Here is a 13569-nt window from a genome sequence, read left to right on the forward strand (position 1 = left end):
ATTGGACTTTATTACAACTTAAAACTGTTATGCCTTGGAAAACACTATTAAGAATGTGAAAAGACAGGGGCACTTGTGTGGCTCAGTTGGTTAAGTGGCTGCCTTTGGTTCAAGTCATGATCTCAGGGTCCTGGATTGAGCCCCACATCAGGCTCCCTGCTCAGCGGAGAGCCTGCATCTCCCTCTCCCTACGCCTGCTGCTCTGCCTACTTGTGCTCTCTCTCTATCTCTCTGTTAAAATAAATTTTAAAAACTTTAAAAAAATAATGTGAAAAGACAAAGCACAGAAGTGGGAGAGTATATTTGCAAATCACATATCTGATAAGGGTCTAGTAACAGACTATATAAAGAACTCATACAACTTAACAACAAAAAAGAAAAAACCCCAATTTAAAAATGGGCAAAGGACATGAATAAACATGTCCACGGAGAAAATATACAAATGGCCAATAAGCACATGAGACATTTTGACCTACATTAGAGAAATGTCATTAATGAGAAATACAAATCAAATCACAGTGAGATACCACATCACATCCACCAAGATGTCAATAATGAAAAAGAGAGGGTGCCTGGGTGGCTCAGTGGTTAAGTGACTGCCTTCAGCTCAAGTCATGATCCTGGAGTCACAGGATCGAGGCCCGTATCAGGCTCCCTGCTAGTCAAAAGGTGAAAACAATCTAAATTTCCATCTGCTGATGAATGGAAAGATAACATGTGGTATATTAATAAACTGGATTATTATACAGCCATAAAAAGGAATGAAGTTCTAATACATTCTGCAGCACGGACACACCTTGAAAACATTATGTTAAGTGAAAAAGGCCAGACACAAAAGTCATATATGATTACATTTATACAAAATATCTACAGTAGTCAAATCTACAGCAGATTAGTAGTTCCTAGGTGCTGGGGGAAGTTGGAAGTGATTGTTTAATGGGTACAGGATTTCTGTTTGGGGTGATGAAAATATTTCGGAAGTAGATGGAGGTTTTTGGTTGCACAACACTGTGAATTTATTAAATGCCACTGAATTGCGCATTTTAAAATGGATAGATAATTCTGTTTTGTGAATTTTATATAAATAAAAATTGTATATAGGAAAAGAATGGATGAAAAGATGGGAAAGTTCAGAAGAGATTCAGAAGCTATAAAAATAACCAAATGAAAACCCTAGAACAGAGAAATATAATACCTGAATAAAAATTCATTGGATTTTTTAAAAATTTACAGTAGATTGAAAAATCCACAATCATAGCTGGAGATCTAAACTCTCTTCTATTAATAATTGATAAATCAAGAAGACAAAGAAATCAGTAAAGATGCATAACATTTGAAAACTTCTATCAACAAACTTAGACCTATGCCAAGACGGACCTAATTCTGGGCCATAAAATGAGTTTCAATATATTTTAAAAAGATCTAACTCATAAAAATTTGTTCTCTACCCACAGTAGAATTAAATTAGACATCAATGTCAACAACATAAATAGAAAGTCTCAAATATTTGGAAATTAGAAATATGATTCTAATAAACCCATGGTTTAAAAGAAATCACAAGTGAAAGTAGAAGATAAACCAAAGTGCATAAACACGATGTATCAAATTTTAGGAGCTGTGGCTAAAGCAGTCCTAAGTAGCAATTTTGTAGTTTTAACTTTATGTTAGAAAAGACAAAGGTTTAAAATGAATGGTATAAGATTCTACTTTAAGAAGCTATAAAAAGAAAAGTAAAGCAAATTCAAATTAAATAGAAAAAAGAAAAAGACAAGAAGCAAACCAATAAAATAGAAAAATATGAAACATTAGAGAAAAATCATAAAAGCCAAAAGTAGGGTTGTTTTTATGATTAATGAAATTGATAGAAGCCTAGCTAGAAGGAATTGAGGAAAAAGACTCAAAAACACAAATTACAAATTTCAGGAATTATAGAGGTGGCATCACTAAACATGCTATAGATATTTAAAAACTACAAAGGGAATATTATGCATGACTTCATGCTAACAAATTCAACAATTTAGATGAAATGGAAAAATTCTTTGAAAAACAATTTACCAAAACTAAGATAAGACTGGAATTTTTAAATAATGCAAACATCAAAATTAATTCAAAACATAAAACCTTCTCACAAGACAGTTCCAAGAGCCAGTGGCTTCACTGGAGAATACTCCAAAAACTTAAGAAAAATTTAATACCAATCTTAGGCAACTCTTTCAGAAAATAGAGGCAAAAACTCCTCTAAACTGATTGTAGGAGGCCAGCATGATCTTGGTATCAAAATCACTCATGAAAATTGATGCAAAATTTTAAAAAGAATTTATTTATTTATTTGAGAGAGAGAGAGAGAGAAGGAGCAGAGAAGAAGGGGGGCAGACGGAGAGGGAGAAGCAGACTTTGCTGAGCAGGGAGCCCAATGTGGGGCTCGATCCCAGGACCCCAGCATCATGACCTGAGCTGAAGGCAGACATTTAAACAACTGAGCCACACAGGTGTCCCAATTAATGCAAAAATTCTTAACAAAATATTAGCAAACCAAATACGTCCATTTTATTATTATTATTTTTTAAGATTTTCTTTACTTATTTGAGAGAGAGAGTGAGCTGGAGGAAGCCCAGAGGGAGAGGAACAAGCAGACTCTGTTCTGAGCGTGAAGCCTGGAGCAGGGCTCCAACCCAGGACCATGAGATCATGATCCGAGCGAAAATCAAGAGTCAGTCTTAACCCAATAAGCTACCCAGGTGCCCCACAGCAATTTTTAAAAAACCTTTTATTAAAGATTTTATTTATTTATTTAATTCACAGAGAGAGATACACACAGTGAGAGAGGGAACACAAGCAGGGGGAGTGGGAGAGGGAGAAGCAGGCTCCCACCAAGCAGGCAGCCTGATGCAGGGCTCGATCCCAGGACCCTGGGAGCATGACCTCAGCCAAAGGCACACACTTAATGGCTAAGCTACCCAGGCACCCTGCAATTTTATTTTTAAAAATTTATCCTGAGCTGCATTTCCCTAATGGTAAGTGATCTTGAGCATCTTTTCATGTGTTTGTTGGCCATCCGTGTTATCTTTGGAAAGATGTCTATTCATGTCTTCTGCCCATTTTTTCATTGGATTATTCATTTGGGGAGGCAGAGTTTCATAAGTTCTTTATATATTTTGGATACTAACCCTTTATTGTATATATCCTTTGTAAATATCTTCTCTAATTCCATAGGTTGCCTTTTAGTTTTGTTGATTGTTTCCTTTGCTGTGCAGAAGCTTTTTATTTTGATGTAGCCCCAATAGTTTATTTTTGTTTTTATTTCCCTTGCATCAGGAAACATAACTAAACTACAGTGAGATACCACCTCACACGTGTCAGAATGGCTAAAATCAACAACACAATAAACAACAGGTGTTGGTGAGGATGTGGAGAGAAAGAAACACTCTTGCTCTGTTGGTGGGAATACAAACTGGTTCAGCCAGTGTGGAAAACAGTATAGAGGTTCCTCAAAAAGTTAAAAGTAGAACTACCCTACAACCCAGCAATTGCACTATTAGGTATTTACCCAACAAATACAAAAAATACTAATTCAAAATAAAAAATACTTAGGAATCAATTTAACAAAAACCGCGTAAGAGCTGTACATTGAAAATTGACACACATTGCAGACAGAAATTAAAGACCTAAGTAAGTGGAGAGATTAATGTTCACAGGTCAAAAGTTGCAACATTGTTAAAATTTTAATTCTCCCAGGAAGCCTGATTGGCTTGGTTGGCCTTTGGCTCGGGTCATGTATCCCAGGATCCTGGAATCAAGTCCCACATTGAGCTCCTTGCTCAACAAGGAATCTGCTTCTCCCTCTACCTGCCTCTCCCCCTGCTTGTGATTGCTCTTTCTTTCTCTCTAAAAAATAAATAAATAAATAAAATCTCTTAATAAAGATTTTAATTCTCCCTATATTGATTTATCAATTCACCACCATCACAATAAAATCATAGCAGGCTTTAACATTTATAGAAAATTTGATTTAAAAATTTATACATGGAAGTGTGTAAACCTGGCGATTCACAGACCTGTACCCCTGGGGCTAATAATACATTATATGTTTATAAAAAATTATTTAAAAAAATTATACATGGGCACCTGGGTGGCTCAGTCAGTAAGCATCTACCTTCTGTTTAGGTCCTGATCCAGGGGTCCTGGGATCGAGCGCCGCTTTCGACTCCTGGCTTGTCAGGGAGTCTGCTTCTCCCTCTCCCTTTTCTCCTCCCCACTGCCATTTGTGCCCACTCTCTCTCAAATAAATAAATAAAAGCTTTTAAAAAATAAAAATAAAAGGATAATAAATATAAAATGTATGTGAATGTATGAAGGGCTCTAAACAAGAGCAAAGTTGGATAAGCTGCACTAGCTCATTTTAGTGCTTATTAAATTGCAGTGATCAAGACAGTGTGGTACTGGCATAAGGATAAGCAAATAGATCAATGGAACAGAAAAGAGCAGGAGTTGGCAAGCTCTTCCTGTAAAGGGACAGATAGTAAATATTTTGTGTCTTGCAGGTTGTACAATGTCACAACTACTCAACTCTGGAGTAGGTGGAAGCAACTATTGACAATATTTAAATGAATGAGTGTATATGTTTTCATAAAACTTCATTTATGGACACCCAGACTTGAATTTCATATAATTTTCACACCATGAAATATTTTCCTTTTGATTTTTTTCTCATTTAAAAATGTTGAAAAAAACTTTACTACTTCATGTGCCATACAAAAATAGGCACAAAAGGAAAATTTGTTGGAGGAAAGTGGAATGATTCATATCTCCCAAGAAAATTAAAGAAGGCCACATTGCCTTGGAGAGATTTTAGGTAAGATATCCAAAAATAATAGGTTATGGGAAAGAATGGGAGAGAACCAAATGAACCACTGAACGAAAGGGCTTTGGGGAACGTCCTGGAGGAAACACGCCCGACCATATCACCTCCAGGAACTGAACATGGTGAAATGAAGAGGGGGTAGCAGGTCACTTTGGGATGGATATTTAGGGGATATTGAGGAAACCCTCCTTTTCTCCAATCACAGCATCTTGTCCTCCCCTGCCCCCACAGAGGTGTCAGTAACAGTGTTTTGTGATGTCCCAGCCACCTCAACCACTACCACTGGCTCAGTGACCAAACAAAGCTAAAGGGTATCACTCCTCATTGGTCAGGAGGCCTGGGGTAGACCACTGGGAAGCATATGGCTTATAAGATCTGCACATCAGAGGAGCCTAGCATAAGTATGGAACAACCAAACACTAGCACAGAAAAAGCAGCCCCAAGGCCCAAAAGGAAGACGGAAAAGAAGAGTCCATGTCAACCCAAGCCCAGAAGCAGTGGCAAGGTTAGATGATCCTATCTATGCTCTCCTTCTCCACAGGTCTCCCCAGGACCCCTGCCCTACCCTTACCTGACCCAAATCGCTTCCTCAACCCACATTCCTACTCAGGAAGCCCCATTCCTATACATTCCCATCCTCTTCCCCCAAAACAAATGCCATGCCGACTCACCCTATCGCCTTTCCAGGTCCAGAAAAAAACCACGAAGGCAAAAAGACCCCTTCAAAGGAATTTGAGGGAAAAAAGTTCTCAGTCACCCCCCTCTTGCTCAAGAACTCGTAAGGTGGCAATTAGGCCAATGATATTCATCTGCTACCACAAGGGGACTAAGGAATGCAGTGAAAATGGGGACAGCGGGATCAAGGAGCACTGGAAAATGCAACCATCCCAAGTAACATTTTGTGCAGCCAGCAAATGTCGAGCCTGGGCTCGAAACCTAGAACTAGCTACAGCATCTTATGAAGCAGCTGTGGAGAACTGGTGAAACACATAGGGACCTAATCTAGAGCAAAGGGCTACAGAGATGATGATAAAAGGAAAATCAACCAATTGTGAAAGGGCCATGTGTATGTGTGTCGGTGATGGACGATGAAAATGAAGGGAACAGACAGGCATGTGAGCAGGGAGGGTGGTGAGGTCCTGGACAGCTGGGGGCCAGACTGGCAGGTCCACAGTTAGCCAGACACTGGGGATAAGGACTGGGTGAGGGCTGAGAACTAAAGACAAATTTTCCCAACACTTTGTCCCACAAGCAAGAAGAAAGAGCTTTGGTGGTTCTACGTGTGTTTGGTGTAAAGACGAGGCAGAAAGTCAGAGTTGAGGTTATCAGAACCCAGACGGGAAGAGGGTTTACTGTGTGGTGGGTGACAATGACGCTCCACCCAAAAAGGTAGACAACAAAAGCACTCTCAGGTCACCTAGACACCTCCTGGTTACCTTACCCCCCTCTGGGTTGCCTATACCATTGTGAGGTATGTTGTACCCCACCCAATGCTGTAAGCCACTAAAGGACTTCAGGCAGACAAAAAGCTCGCCCTATAGAAAGTCCCCAACAGCACCCACACACACTAAAATAATGGAGTTTGGAGGTCACAAACCCAAGAACAATTAGGCGACTTTCTCGTTAAGAAGGCTGAGGTGGAGGAGTGGCCTACCATGGGTAGGGCAGTAGGAATGGTGTGTCCACCTACAGGCAATAAAGGGAAACAGTGTCCACAGAGAATATTAATGTAAGAGCAACAAAACCCAGTAAAAGGCAGTCTTGTTTTTATTAGCGCCATAACCAACCATTTCTAAATCCCCCCCCCCCAAATCCTCTTGGTCTAAGTTCTTTCTTTTTTTTTAAAGATTTTATTTATTTATTTGACAGACAGAGATCACAAGTAGGCAGAGTGGCAGGCAGAGAGAGAGAGAGAGAGGGAAGCAGGCTTCCCGCGGAGCAGGGAGCCCGATGCGGGGCTCGATCCCAGGACCCTGAGATCATGACCTGAGCCGAAGGCAGCAGGCCAAACCACTGAGCCACCCAGGCGCCCCATCTTGGTCTAAGTTCTTAAAAGATTGCTGTGATTAACATTAAGTTTTAATATATATGTAAAGTCCAAATTAGCCAATTTTTAGAATTCATGTTTTAATAATCATCTTATTCTATAAGGAAGTTAATTTGATAAATCCTCATTAAATAGTTGGCCTTGGGCCCAGGCTCTTCTTCCTTACAGTAAGTTCTCAACCATTAAGAATCATTTAAGCTTGCTTTGAGTACACTTCCAGACTGCAATCCCTGTGGTCATATATAATATACGTATCCCTGGGGCGCCTGGGTGGCTCTGTGGGTTAAAGCCTCTGCCTTCGGCTCAAGGTCATGATCCCAGGGTCCTGGGATCGAGCCCCACATCGGGTTCTCTGCTCATCAGGGAGCCTGCTTCCTCCTCTCTCTCTGCCTGCCTCTCTGCCTATTTGTGACCTCTCTCTCTCTGTGTCAAATAAATAAAAAAAATCTTTAAAAAAATATATGTATCCCATATTTAAAAAGGAGATTCTAAATTAAAAATTATAGCAGAGTGATTATAAAGACAGAGACCAACTTGAGTTACTTCAGCTGTGATTTCATGTAATCATTTGTTTTTACTGATGTCTAAATCACTGAAACAAAGTGTGCAGTTAAAGGAGTAAAATTTTGGGGTATAATGAAACTTGTATTTTGAAAATATTTTACAAAATTTAGATAGAATTTTTTTTAAAGATTTTATTTTATTTACTTGAGAGAGAGTGAGAGCATGTGGGGGAGGGGCAGACTCCCCACCATGCAGAGAGCCTGATGCAGGGCCTGATGTCAGGACCCACAGATTATGACCTGAGCTGAAGACAGATGCTTAACCAACTGATCCACCCAGGCTCCCCATAAGCAATATCTATAAAAATGAAATGTGTTCCTTAATTGTTCATTATTTTAATGCTATAATAAAAATCAAAATAAAATTTTGCATTGGTTGTATGATTTAGTAGTTGCCTAAATTCTAACTTTGCATGTGCTTTTTAAAAATTAACTTATAATGTATTATTTGTTTCAGGGGTACAGGTCTGTGATTCATCAGTCTTACACAACACACAGTGGTGATTACAATACTTACCCTCCCCAATGTCCATCACCCAGCCACCCCATCCCCCCACCCCCCTCTCCTCCAGCAACCCTCAGTTTGTATTTTGATCTTCTCAAAGTTTCCTTATGATTTTTACAGTGATTATTATATATAAAATGTTCTATAGGGGCATCTGGCTGGTTCAGTTGAAAGAGCATGAGATTCTTGATCTCAGGGTTGTGAGATCAAGCCCCATATTGGGCGGAAAGATTACCAAAAAAATAAACTGCCTGTGTTTAAAATGTACAATTTGTTAAGTTTCAATATACATACACATCTGGTAAACCATCACACCAAATCAAAATTGTGAATGTATCCAACCACAATCCCTTAAAGTTTCCTCATGGCCTTGATGATCCCTCCTCCCCACCAGCAACTCCATCCCCAAGCAACCATCAATCAGAATTTTTTCACTATTACATTAGTTTCCATTTTCTATAATTTTATATAAACGGAATCCCCGAGCATATACTCTTGTGATTACCTTCTTTCACTGTGCATAATTATTTCGAGTTATCTATATTGGGTATATCAGTAGCTCATTGCTTTTTATTGCTGAGTAGCATTCCACAGATTTTTTTTAGCCATACACTCTTTGTCCATTCATCTGTTGTTAAACAGGTGGTTGCTTCCAGTGCTTAGCTATTACAAAGAAAGGTGCTAGAAACATACATGTACAAGTCTATGTATGAACATGTGATTTCTTTTCTTTTGGGTAAATACCTAGGAACAGCTAGAACACATGTAGGTGTTTCCTTTTTTTATATATATAATTTTTTATTTTTTATAAACATATATTTTTATCCCCAGGGGTACAGGTCTGTGAATCACCAGGTTTACACACTTCACAGCACTCACCAAAGCACTTTTTTAAGAAACTGTCAAATTCTAATAAATCGTTGAATACTACATCAAAAACTAATGCTGTACTATACTTTGGCTAATTGAACATAATAAAAAAAAAAAGAAAAGAAACTGCCAAACTCTTTTCCAAAGTGATTGTGCCACCAGCAGTGTATGAAAATCCCAGTTCCTCCACATCTTCACCACTTGATGCGCTCAATCTTTTTTTTCCTAAATGTAAATCAATTTTTTTTTTACCTTGGATTGTCTTATCCTTTCTCTACCACACTCCTGTTACTTTTTTTTAAATTGAAGTATACATCTATAACACAGTGATTCAGCAACCCTATTCTTTATGCAGTGCTCACCATAAGTGTAGTCACCATAGAAAGTTATTACAATATTATTGACTCTATTTCCTCTGCTATACTTTTCACCCTCATGACTTAATTTATAACTGGAAGTTTGTACTTCTTAATCTCCTTTACCAATTTTTCTCATTCCCCTACCCCCTCCCCTCTGGCAACCACCAGTTCGTTCTATGTATTAATGAGTCTATTTCTGTTTGTTTGTTCATTTCTTTTGTTTTTTAGACTCCACATATAAGTGAAATGATATGGTATTTGTCTTTCTCTGTCTAACTTGTTTTACTTATCATAATGCCCTCTAGGTCCACCCATGTTGTGGTGCATGACAAGATTCCATTCTTTTTTATGGCTGAGTAATAGGAATACTGGAATATTACTCAGCCATTAAAAAAAAACCTTGTCAATGTGTGTGTATGTATACACACACACACACACACACATCACATCTTTATCCATTCATCAATTGATGGACATTTAGGTTGTTTCCATATCTTTTTACCCAAGGAAAGTAAAAACACTAATTTGAAAAGATACACACACTCCTATTCTTACTGTGGCATTATTTACAGTAGCCAAGATATGGAAGCAATCTTTTAAAATTTTACTCATTCTAATACAAGAGTCATAGTGTCCCACTGTGGTTTTAACTTATATTTCTATGATGACTGATGTGCTTATCTGCCAGACATATATTTTCTTCTGTCAAGTTTTGCCCTTTTCATTAAGTTGACTTGTCTCCTTATTATTAGGTTTTCAAAGTTCTTTACATATTCTGGATATAAATTCTTTGTTGGATATGTGAATTGCAAATATTTTCTCTCAGGCTGTACCCTGTCTTTTCATTCTCTTAACAGTGTGTTTCTCATAACAAACATTTTTAACTTTGATGAAGCCTTAATTTATCATTTTTTTCTACTACAAATAGTGTTAGAGGGTCTCTGAATTTTTATAATCTCTAGATTTATATCTTTCACCAAATTTTGAAAATCTTTAGTCATTCTATCTTCAGATATGTTTCCTGCCCCCACACACTCCCCTCCTCCTGAGATTCTGACAATATGAGTGTTAGATTTCCTAGAATTTTTTCATAGATCCCTACACCCCTGTATATATTTTTAGATATTATTTTTCCTCTCTTCTTAAAATTGAATTATTCCTCTTGATTGTTCTTCAAGAACACTTACCCTTCCTCTCATCTTGATTCTACTTTTGAGTCCAGCCAGTGAGTTTTAATATTTTGATTACTGTATTTCACAGATTTAAAATTTCCATTTTTTTCTTTTTTATATTTCCTACCTCTTTGCTGGGATTTTTCTTTGTCTTTCTATTTATTTCAAAAACATTTGCCTTTTCTCATTAGAGCATTTTCTAGTGGCTTTTAAAATCTTTATCAGATAATTTCAACAACTGCATCATCTTGGCATTTGACATTCATTGGTTATCTTTTACCATGGAAGTTGAAATTTTTTCTGGTTCTTAATATACTGAGTAATTTTGGATTCTCTCTTGGACATTTATCCAGTTGATTATTCCATTTTTGAAGGGAGGCATGCTAAAATCTCCTGCTGTAATTATGGATTTATTAAATTCTCCCTCTATATACAGCAGTTTTATTTTACATATTTCAAGGTTATGTTGTAAGGAACATACAAGTCCATTATAACATCTTAATTGATGTGTTTTTATGCAATGTTCCTCTTTATCTTTATTAACACACTCTCTCTCAAATTCTATCTTGTTTGATATTATTTTGTTTCACTTGCATTTCTTGATTAAGATTTAGATGGCATATATTTGTTATATGTCTTTAATTTAAATGTTCTGTTGGTTTGGCTTGAGGTATTTTATAAACAGCATATAGCTTGACTTTGTTGCATAAGTAATAATGATAGTCTCTTCTTCTATGTAGCTAAATTTAATCTGTTCACATTCATAGTGATTGTGACATTTTTAGAAATTTCATGCTTTCTGTTTAGCATCACTTTCTTTGTTTCATTTTTCTTCTTTTCTGTATTCAGTTGGATTTATAAAGTTTTCTATATATTTCTCCTCTGTAAATTTTGAAGCTATAGATACTATTTCTATCTTTTTTAACTGGTTATCCTTACTATCTTAAGGACATACAAAGTTATACCTTTTTCTGACATGGTCTAAAATTGTTTAGAATTTTCAATCCCCTACTGAATATGACAGATTTTAGCATAACTACAAACTGAACACTCATTTTATTTTGTCTAAAACATTAGTTTTACATTTATTTAAACATCAAAAAACCAGTTTTTATATCCAATTAATTAAATATATCAATATACTACCTATTTCTGTTTTAACCACTTTTTAAAAATTTCTTTCCAGCGTAACAGTATTCATTGTTTTTGCACGACACCCAGTGCTCCATGCAATCCGTGCCCTCTCTAATACCCACCACCTGGTATCCCAACCTCCCACCCCACCCCCGCCCCTTCAAAACCCTCAGGTTGTTTTTCAGAGTCCATAGTCTCTCATGGTTCACCTCCCCTTCCAATTTCCCTCAACTCCCTTCTCCTCTCCATCTCCCCTTGTCCTCCATGCTATTTTTAACCACTTTTTTTGTATCTTAACTTCCCTTCCTTCTTTGCAAGTGCATCTTTTAAGAGTTGCTTTAGTGAGGGTCTCTGGAATCTAAACTTAGTGAGTCTCTGCATGCCTAAAAATACTTTATTCTACCCTCACTCTTGAGAATTTGTTTCCTTAACACTTTAAAGACTCTTTTTACTGTGAGTCTAATTGTTATTCTTTCATAAATAATCAATCTTTGGGATGCCTGGGTGGTTGGGGCAGTCAGTTAAGCATCCAACACTTGGTTTCAGTTCAGGTCCTGATCTCAGGGTTGTGAGATCAAACCCTGCGTTGGGTTCCACGTTCAGTGCAGAGTCTGCTTGAGACTCTTTCTGTCTCTGCCCCTCACTCCCCGCCAAATAAATACAAAAAATAAGTCTTAAAAAATCAATCTTTTCTTTCTGGTAGTTTTTAAGGTATTATCTTAATCCTTAATGTTCTGCAATTCTACTTCCATGCACCTAGCTATGTATTTATTTTCATTTATCCTCTCAATACCCGAAATACACTCCAGAACTAAGGACTCAGGTGTTTCTTTAATGCTGGAAATTTTTTCTATTACATCAGCAAATACTCTTTCTCTGCAGTCTTCTTTACCACCTCTGGAACTCCTCTCAATATAGTCCATTTCTCTTCACTGTTTTATTTTTAAAAATATCTTTCTCTTTTTGTGCTACACTTGGCATTCCTCACTTTGCTATTTTCTCTTTGTGTCCAATCCCAAGTATATCCTCTGTTGAGTTTGCATTTAAATGACTTTATTTTCTTTTCCAAGATTTCTAATTGGTTCTTTCATATCCATCTGGTCTCCTCTTTCATTTGTTTATTTTCTGTTTGTTCCATAATTTCCTGTTACTTTTATTTATTTTTTAAAGATTTTATTTTTAAGTAATCTCTACATCCAACATGGGGCTCAAACTCACAACCCTGAGATCAAGAGTTGTACACTCCACCAAGTAAGCCAGGCAGGCACCCCTTTAATTTCCTGCTATTTTAAAATTAAAGTTGTTTGTATACTTCTTTGAGCATCCCCAACATACTTTAAAAAATCTTTGACAGACGTTTCCATAAAATCATTTCATTCTGAATGAATTCACATTCTGATTGTTTATTTCTGCGGTGATCTTTCTCAGTGTCCATTTTTTATGTATTTTAAAATTTTGGTGTGGAGGCTTGTTTGAATAGGATATAATTTCGTTTCTCTCCCACACTGTCTATGCTCCATGCTTCCTTTTATTGGCATTCTGTGCTGATCCTACATAATTCCCAGGACTGCAGTCCAGAACCAGGTCTTACTGCAGATTTTCAGGACTTCTGTCACATATAATGATACTGAAGATAGGGCAAGGCAGTGGCAACTTGATTCAGTTCTTCATACCAACAGTTTTTCTTTGGTCTTCTACCCCCAGGTCAGTAGGTTCCTATAATGTTCTAGCCACCAACACTGAGAGAAATGCAGTAAACTTTCCTGAGCTCTAGATGCATATATCCAACTACACACCTGACCTCTCCCCTGGGTGTTTGATAGGCATCCCAAACTTTATGTGTCTAAAGTTGAACTCTTGATTTTCACTCTCACTCCAATTCCTCCTCTAGTGTTCCTCATCACAGTAAATGGCACCACCATTTATGCAGTTGCTCAGGCAAAAACAAAACAAAACAAAAAACCTTGGAGTCACCCTTAAACCTCCTTCCTTCACCACTCTACATCAAATCCATGAGCCAGAACTGTCACCTCTTCTTCATAATATAGCCAGAATCCA

This window comes from Mustela putorius, unplaced genomic scaffold (assembly GCF_011764305.1).
Source record: "Mustela putorius furo isolate JIRA1106 unplaced genomic scaffold, ASM1176430v1.1 tig00003899_pilon_pilon_pilon, whole genome shotgun sequence".
In the NCBI taxonomy this organism is placed as follows: domain Eukaryota; kingdom Metazoa; phylum Chordata; class Mammalia; order Carnivora; family Mustelidae; genus Mustela; species Mustela putorius.